General features: G+C 41.5%; 1 pseudogene; it reads right to left on the bottom strand.

The window, feature by feature from the left end:
- Positions 1-2154: 2154 nt before the first annotated feature.
- LOC127675392 (thyroid hormone receptor-associated protein 3-like) lies at positions 2155-5019 on the bottom strand (annotated as a pseudogene).
- Between the last annotated feature and the right edge of the window lie 739 nt (positions 5020-5758).

Below are 5758 nucleotides of genomic sequence, written 5' to 3'. Positions count from 1 at the left end.
GTTAATCTTTATTGTGACCCTGTTATAAATGCATACTGCAAGGTATTTTTTCAATTTTTGATTCACTAGAAAACTTCCTAATTAATTTCTATTACACTATATCCTCATGTATCATATGAAATCTGTGGTATCAACTTCATTTAATTTATGAAAATGATATTTCAATTGGACATAGAGAAGGGACATTTCAATCCTTCTACAAACTTGTATTCAAAATATAACTCTTAACAAATAGGAAGTAAAATATAACAGGAGATACACTTTTTTAATTTACCACATTATAGTTTCCCTTAATTGTATAGTATAACATGAAGCCACATTATATTCTTTTATTTGTTGAAACAAATTATGGAAGTATTACCTTGTCTTAGCGAATATTTATGAATTTGTAACAATGTCTTCCTGAATTATGGTAGTTTATATACACATTATAGTTTACTGCGCTATACATAATATTTTATTGCCTACTTTTAAATCCACAGGAGACATGTGAGAAGACTGGTCTTTTTAACTATGCCATAATACATTGCTATAATTCTGTAGACCTTAACAACTTTATTCAAGATGGTACAATTTTGCTAAAACATTACTTCTCATTTGCTGGTTTTGGTGAGTCCTCATTAATTATTTATAATATGTTCTAATGGTTGTGAGTAAATTTTAGTCTTTCTAAATGTAATCGCCAAAATACAGTATGTAGAATGTAATGTTTTAAATATATTTTGACATTAATAAATAATATTGTAAGTAATAAAATATAATTGTATGAATTATTGAAGTTTCTTTTACATCTGCCACTTCATTCGTTGTTTTTATTTGCAGGAGGAGTTGAAACAAAAATTTGTGTTTGTTTCATATGTTTATGTTGTTTCATAAGCATATGAAGTACACACAACAACCCAAGAGCTAAGGCTGGAGGAGGAGGGTGCAGCAGGCATCCAACAGATACACAAATGCAGTGGATAACCTGCTGGGACCGCCATCCCTTAAGGCACGCACAAGGACCCTTTAATGAGGATCCCCCCAACATCTGAAAATGTTTCAACCTGAAACGTAAGGCAAGAAAGAAAGAAAGAAAGAAAGAAAGAAAGAAAGAAAGAAAGAAAGAAAGAAAGAGAAAGAAAGAAAAGAGAAGAAAAAAGAAAAAGGAAAAACCCAAAACACACAACCACATGGACCACCCAGTCATAACCCACCATCTTTAATCAATTATAGGCATTTCTTTTCATTTTATAAAAAAGATTAATAAAAATAGTGAAAATTATTTTCTCAACTTATATTTATAAAGATAACAGAATTCAGAAATTTCTTAGCAAACCGTCCAGAAACTGCCCTCCAGTTTCCATTACTTTTGCTGAAGACCAGCAGGACTACAAAGTTTGGGATGCTGGAGCTGCTGGTGGAGAATGGGAAGCCCATCCCAGGAGAAATCAGACAAGAGCAGGGTTTGGGGGAGGCTGGCAGCGACTCCATGTGATACCTCTCTGTGTAGAAAGGGGAACAAGGGAACACGGAACAGTCAGAAAGGCCTTAAATTCCTCCTTAGCATACAAAACTGGTCTGTACAAAGATCCAAGCAGTTTGGTCCCAAACTGAGGTGAACACTTCAATTTTTATTCACATGCTTTGTTTTCTCTTAAAAATCAAAGTCGCCCAAATTAAAATCTTTATGCTAATATTACTAGATATCCCATAAAAAGAAAGAAAAGAAAAGAAAGAAAAATATAAGGATTTTTTAAAAATAAAACTCAGGATAGGAAGAGAATGAAAACCAAATTCCCATTTAGTCCCAAATGAAATGAAAAGAAGAAAAATTGGTTTCTAATTGGGGGCGGAGTTTGGGTGGGACAACAAAAGCAAAACAAAGCCCACAGGAGCATCCTTCTCCCTCCCCTGCTCCACCCCACAGGGCTGCAGCAGCAGGAGCCCAGTGTGTGTGGTCTGCTGGAATCAATGGCCTGACCTAGGCTCAGTGGCAGCGTCCTCTGCCCAGTGAAATGGCACCAGGGACACACACTGCCGTCGTGGGATTCTGTGTGGCTAGTGGGTTGTGGGGTGCGGTTCTCAGGATCTTCTTGAGGCTCCTGGTTTAGTGTCACCAGCCTCTCCCAGTGCCTTTCTCTCCCAGGAGAAGGGTTCCATAAGGAGTGGCCCCTACTCAGCTGAGGGCTGTAAACTCTCCTTCTCTGTTCTCTGTCTCAGTCTCATTGTCTTCAATCTCTCCCTCCTCCCCGCTGAACTTGCCATGGGCCCACTTGGGGCTGGTACTGGATTTCCAGAACATGAACCGGCCTCGCCCCCTGGGAAAGGCTCCTCAGCCAAGGTCTCAGCTCATCCTTGCCTTCCTGGGGGGTCGTGCAAGTAATACTTCTTGCTCTTGGGCATGTACTCTGGATCCATCTTCTTCCCGGCTTCTCTCTTGAAAATCATTGTTGCTGTTGTTGTTATTGTTACCAGAATAGTTTCCTCTGCCCCCAACTTCTTCCTCTTGCTCGACATTGAAAGGTTCCCGAGCTCTGCTGCCTCGTTCATTCGGACCCACGAAGTCTTTGCTCCCCAATCTGGATTTGTCAAAACCTGTGATGCTCCCCCCCCTCTCCTCTGCTTCCTCTGGTACTCCTCTGCTTTGTAGGAGTGAGACGACTGGGATGAGGAGGAGGAAAACCTAGACCAGCCTTTTGCTCTGCAGTGCTTCTTCTGCTTCTTTGATCCTTTGTGGTTTTTCTCTGTCTTTTTAGTTGATCTTTCTCTTGAGTGGCTAGAGTCTCTGGGATCCACCGACTCTCTTGATTTACCTCGCTTAAGATCTCTCTCCTTATGTTTTTATATGACGTTCAATATCAAGGTGAAGATCAACAGGATCATCTTTGTATTTTCTCTCAGCCTTGTAGCCAGGTTCCCGTGGACTTTTCAATTCCTCATGCGTCAAACCATGCTTTCAGGATGTACTGAGGGAAAAGTCTATCCTCCTGTTTAATCTCTGGGCTTTTCTTATTTTTAGCTGCTTCTTGTTCATTTCCTCTCTTTAGGTATTTAGTAAAACGTTTATGCTATGTCATTCCAGAGGATCCAAAGTGATGCTCTTTAACATGATAAACAATGGTCACTATGCGCTGGGCAAACAATTCTGAAGGGCTATGCTGAGATACTGCGCTGACTGTAAGTGCTGGAGAATGGAATGGAATTCCTGCTCCTCTTGGTTTCTATGGACTAGATCCATAGAACAAAGTTTTCGTTCTTGAGTCAATAAGCTACTGGGTCGTGCAAGGTCCTCATCGAAGGAGTCCATCTGGACATTGACCTGGGCTTCCCGAGTAGTGGAAAAGGAAGACTTCCCTGAGGAAAAATCTCCTTTGTTTCCCAGCTTGTCACGGCTCTCAGGGTTCTTCCTTGGAGGAGGTGATGAATTTTCTCTTGGACCGCCTTGTTTGGAGTCATCCGGAAATTCTTTTCTGGTGCCCCTGTGCCCACTTTCGCTCCTCTTGGACCCTCCACATTCTCCTTTTGGGATCTCTCTGTGAACGGCTCCTCTCCTCCTCCTCCAGCTCCTCTGCTTTCCTCTGCTTTTCCTTCCCGCATGCAGGCTCTCCCACTTGCCTGACTTCTCTTCCTCTTGGCTTTTGCTTGCACCGGCTATGACTTTAGACATAAATTTGGGTCCATTATCAAACTCGGGTTCCTTCCTTCCCTTACTTTGTCCTTATCTTGCTCAGCTATCCCCTCCTTGTGGAAGTCAGCCATCTTTTTCTCAAAGTCATCCCGGAGCTTATATCTTTTGGGTGACTGGTTGCCTCAGAAGGGCTTCTCAGTGTCCTTCTTGGGAGCAAATGGATCAGATTTCATTTTGACATCAGCATCAGAGAAGCCCCCCTTCTCCTTCAGCTTCTCTTTATCAGCATTCATTTGTTTCTGCTCCTTAACCTTCCCATTCTTTGTCTTCTGCTCTTCCAGATAACTTTTCGAGTACACTGCTCCTCCTGAAGCAGCGCTCTCCTCTTTCTGAGATAACCATATACAGAGCCAGTGGCTGGTGGACTCTTACTCACAGGACTCTTTTTGGATGGACACAAAGACCCAGAGCCATGGTCGAACTGACCTTGTTGTGCTCCAGACTGATATCCAGCACCATCTGACAGAGATGAGTCCATCTGGGATGCATGAGAAAGTGGAGGACTAGGTTTTGGCACAGGGCTAGGGTGTGGTGACCTTCCCCTAACCACCACAGTCTGGAGGGGGCTTTTGGGAGCTTGGTTTCTCTCCCGGGGACTCAGATTAGAAACCGAGGACCGTGATGCAGAGCTAGTGCCATAGATGGTGGCATCGGCGTTGAGTTATCAGACCCTTCTATATCTTGAGAGGTGCCTCCAGAGAATGCCTACTCCTTAGTATCATCTCCCTGGTTATCACCAGCTGCCTGAGATGGCCGGCTATCCTTGGAAGAGGATTTTTTTCTCGTTTGTAGATTTCCGCTTAGATGACTCAACTCTGCTGTGGCTGGAGGATGACCAGGAGGATGAGGAACGTCTTGACCTGTCAGAGTTCCTAGAATAGCTCCTGTTCTGTGGTGAAGGGGACCTTCTCTTTGGGGACCAGGATCAGGAATGGCCAGGGAGAGGGCTGGTATGCTTCCTGGCAGTTCCGCCAATTGGAAAGTTACTTTCCATAGCCACCTCAGTTATACTGGGCCCCATGGATAAAAGCCTCGGTTTTGCCCACAAAAGTAATAGGGCCTTCTGTAGCCTCTGTTGTGACCTTGGAATTCTCAATGCTGATACACTCTGGGGTTATTCCTTTCTCTGATATGAGCTGGAGAATATGATCTGGAAGGAGATCTAGAACTCAGTCTGTGCTCCCTCGAATGAGAGACAGATCGGCTTCAGGACCCGACCGAGACTTTAAAAATGAAGGAAAACGAGATCTGGATGCAGATCTTGAGTGAGAAGAGTGAGACCCAGACTTGGATTTGTTTGTTTTTGACATCTTGGAAGAGTTTACACCTTAGTAGAATTAATGATTCAACTTGCAGTGCCTCCAAAAAACACCAACAGCACCACTGGCTTCTCCAGTTTACAGTCAGGATATAACTCTTGACTGGCGGAAGTGACTACAGCTGCAATCTCACAATGGCACAACTGGCCCACCCGATCAAATTATTGAAATATTATAGGCTCAGTATTTAAGAGATTTTACTGTTTCAACTAATTCATTTTTTAATATTTCTGACATCTTCTTTGACTTTTGCTAATAATTAACTTCTGTGTTAAACATGTATCACAAGATTTGATCTGTCACTGGTTACTATGGTAATCATTTAAAAGCAATTATGTCAATTACAAGTCAAATCTTTTACAGGCATTGTAAGTGCCAACATTGTGGGTTCTCACTTTGTAACTGAAAGTCAAAATTAGTGTCATTGTATTATTCACTAATATATGATTTATACACTAATAATGTCATATTACCTTAATATTCATTAGATTAATATTGAATTAATATAAACATGGTACCCCTTTCTATGGTTTAAATTTTTATTGTGTCCATACTTGGGCCTTTCTTTTAAGGTGTTTAATCACACTTATTTCTTTTGATTTTTATCTTATATTTTTCCACTCAATTTCTACTCGGTCTACACATAATCATGCAGACACACACACACATACATATACACACACACAAACACTAACACACCTTTATTGATATGATAGTTTTATTGCACTTTGAAAGTTAAATTTAAAATAAAATCAAATATTAATATAGC

The sequence above is a fragment of the Apodemus sylvaticus genome, chromosome X (genome assembly GCF_947179515.1).
Source record: "Apodemus sylvaticus chromosome X, mApoSyl1.1, whole genome shotgun sequence".
NCBI lineage: Eukaryota > Metazoa > Chordata > Mammalia > Rodentia > Muridae > Apodemus > Apodemus sylvaticus.
This window is presented reverse-complemented; position numbering and strand designations above follow the sequence as displayed.